The sequence below is a fragment of the Brassica oleracea genome, chromosome C3 (genome assembly GCF_000695525.1).
Source record: "Brassica oleracea var. oleracea cultivar TO1000 chromosome C3, BOL, whole genome shotgun sequence".
NCBI lineage: Eukaryota > Viridiplantae > Streptophyta > Magnoliopsida > Brassicales > Brassicaceae > Brassica > Brassica oleracea.
This window is the reverse complement of record NC_027750.1, coordinates 9,280,419-9,283,722: the sequence shown is the minus strand read 5'-3', so window position 1 is coordinate 9,283,722 and position 3,304 is coordinate 9,280,419. Positions and strand designations below refer to the sequence as shown.

Here is a 3,304-nt window from a genome sequence, read left to right as displayed (position 1 = left end):
AAAAAAACGTGTTAAGTTGGTGGATTTCTCGTTCTTTCCTCGTAAGAATCATGCTAAAATTACGACGAATTTGCGACGAAACACATTTTTCTCGGAAAAACCACGTCAACTTACGACGATTCTACGAGGAAAAGCTTTACTCGGTATTTTACAAGGCCATTACGAGGAAACTTTATTTCCTCGCAATTTCATCGTTAAGTCATCGTAATTTCACGAGGAATAGTTTTCCTCGTTAAATTTCCTTGCTAAAACTGTGTTTTCTTGTAGTGTGCTCCTGCACTTCACTTCCTCCTCTCTCGGTCTACAAATGATTCAATGAAGAAGAACATTACATTTTAGTTTCTTCTGCAGAAGAGTCTTGAACTGTTCTTTTAGTTGTTGCATTCAGGGAGTTTCCGGGCATAAACTAGCACCATTACAAATTCCTTTGCAGAGGAACCTATAGTTGCAGCTACTCTTTCATGCTTAGATGTTGTTTCCAACCATAGCTCCACTAAGCTGCGAAGCTCCAACGTTGGGATTACGGCTTCTCCCATACATCTTATCTCTACCTGTTAAATAAAATAAACATAAACGAATGAACACAAGGGAGAGCTGATTTTAGATCAAATATTCAAGGATTTTAGCTCATCTAAACCGGTGTGACCCATTAGCCATGACCTCAAAAACGATTTGTTCACTGGCTCGTGATTCATACAAGTTTCAAATAATACACTAACAATTATAGACCTTACAATCAACATAGGAACTGACTCATATATGGAAGCAGGGCTTATCTTATTCCATGTCAGACCGAGTGTATACAAGCTAGAAACAGTAAGAGTAGCAACTGCATAAGAAAGGTTGAGTACCTCAGTTTCACTTTTGAGATCAAGCTTCCTCATGAGGTACTTTTGGATAAAAGAAACTGGAATATTGCCCTCCCTATCATCATATAATGAGACAGAAGATCAACACTGCTACAATATAATTCTTCTTCCAAACAGAAAATTAAACAATGCGAATCCAGAACTAGGTGTGAGATGTGTGGCCCAGAAAAATTATAAACGGCTCTACCGAGAAATGTACACCGATACAAAAGATGACATGAAACTCTCTGTAATACAAATGTGAAATTTAATCTGAAACCTTAGAAGCAAAAAGTAATATTTTGACTTATAAAAAACTAGAAAATACAACCTTCAAAAGAAAACTTACCTTATTCTCAAGTAGTTTGCTGGAATCTGAGGCAGTGATGTTTCTCCTTCCCTGAGACCAGCAGCTCTTGTCAACATACCAAGACACATAAAATGAAGAAAAAACTTGAACACCAGTAAAAAAAAACACTCGGATACAGAGCAAGAATCTTACTGATTATTTGAAGCCACAAGTGAGAACCAAACCGGACCATTTCTCCTCTCCTGTTTCGGGCTTGCTGCATCTTGTAGTGATGGAATTCTTGAATCACCAAAAGTGGATGACCTTTTACGGCGAGTCCTACGCGTTCTTTTAAGCTTAGCAGGTTCTGATGTTGTAGGATCACCATTCTTGCTGATCTCTTCCTCGAGTTTACATTTTCTTTTATGATCCTTTGTTTTGGTTTTGCTCCCATGAACATCATTGTGAGATGCATTACCATTCTCAGATTTTGGATCCAACCCTTGAGAGGTAGAAGACTTTGTTCCGTTTGCCACATCCACCAGAAAATTCAAAGGTTTCCAAAGATGTAATTTGGAATCCCAAGGTTCATCAACATCCTTGTTTCTTCGGTTAGAGAGGGACTGGTTAGCCTCTGCATAAGAAGACTGAAAAAAGTATATATAAATAAATGCATAGGGAAACTATCTGAAGATCATAAAGACACAAAGGGTACAGAGTACAATCACCTTCTTTACCTGCTTTTTATTCTGAGTATATTTTTGAAGTGTTTCAGGGGAGCTTGCGCTCTCTGTATGACCATCTCCAGATTCCTCTTCCTTCTTCACGGCTCTCTTAGTGAATGAGCCATTACCCCGAACATCTTTTCTCACGAGAGACTTTGATCGTTTCCCCGTTGTACCAGTTTGTGCTGAAAGCCTAGGTGTGTTTACCACCAGAGACGAGATAGACCTCTCTTTCCTCCTTGCAGGTAAGGTGATTGAGGACTCTCTTTTTCGTTTCAGTGGGAATATTTTAGCTCTGAGGTCTTGCAAAATGTGGTCGGGCCTAAACATTATATATGAACATAAGAGTGGCTCCTTAACGAATGCATGAGTTCACCACCAACTAAATGGTAGTCTAGTAAGAGGGAGAAAGTACTGTGGTTCTCAGCAAAAGCTAATCAATATATATTCAGGTTGTAACTGCTTCAAAATCAAAAGCTAATCAATATATATTCAGATAGTACTGTTAAAGTTATTTGTTTCATTAAAAAAAAAAAAAAGAGCAAAGAAGGCTTCCAACAGTTATATAATACAGAAAGAAGGGATCAGTGCTAAACCAAGAAGCATCATGAGAAAATTGGAAAATAAAGAGGAGGAGGAACCTTAGTTTGTCGAGAGGGGCACCCCCGAGGTCAATATCGCAAACGGGACAGCACTCTATCTCATCCTCTGTGATTTTCTCATAATATATGCATTTTCTACAAACTGCATTAAAAAAAAAAAAGATCTAATAACTATAGTAACTATCAAGTAAGAACAAAATGTTGTATATGAAATGCGACTAGTGGTTATAGACCAGAAGACCTAAGAAAAAGAGGCATCATACTAACCAAAACACACAATTAAATGGCGACACTGCTTGTTTGTGTCCCCCATAAACCAAAAACCTCAAATCAAACTTACAACATGCACCTACAATGAGCCCAGAACCAAACCATTGTTGACGAATAAAACAACACTCGCAGCAACCAAAATAAAAGGAAGATTCTTGGAGGCCAAAAGTAAACAGAGAGAGAGAGAGAATCAATCAAACAAGGAAGTAACTGAGAATAGGAAATAAAGCGAATTGAAGGAACGTAAACGGGGAAGTAAAAAGAACGAACGAACAGGTGTGAAGGCACTCGGAGATTGTCGCAGAGGGGACAAGTCATGCATGCATGCCACCACCACCCTCTCCCTCTTCACTCTACCCATCTTTTCGCCTTCCATTATTCGACGAATCGCACGTAACCGACCACCCAGGAATCGAATGCCCTCCCCAGATTTACGTTCAACTCAGTCTCTCTTCCGACATACAGTCAGTCAGACACATTCAAGTCTCAATCAAAAAAAGACCTGAAGAGAAACTACTATCCCCTATAGACGGAGGTTTCCTCCTTTTGTTTTTTTTTTTTTTTTTTTTT

The 3,304-nt window shown here is 38.8% G+C and overlaps 1 pseudogene; it reads right to left on the bottom strand.

Annotated features, from left to right (window-relative positions):
- Nucleotides 1-371: 371 nt before the first annotated feature.
- LOC106334010 lies at nt 372-3,110 on the bottom strand (annotated as a pseudogene).
- Nucleotides 3,111-3,304: the final 194 nt, after the last annotated feature.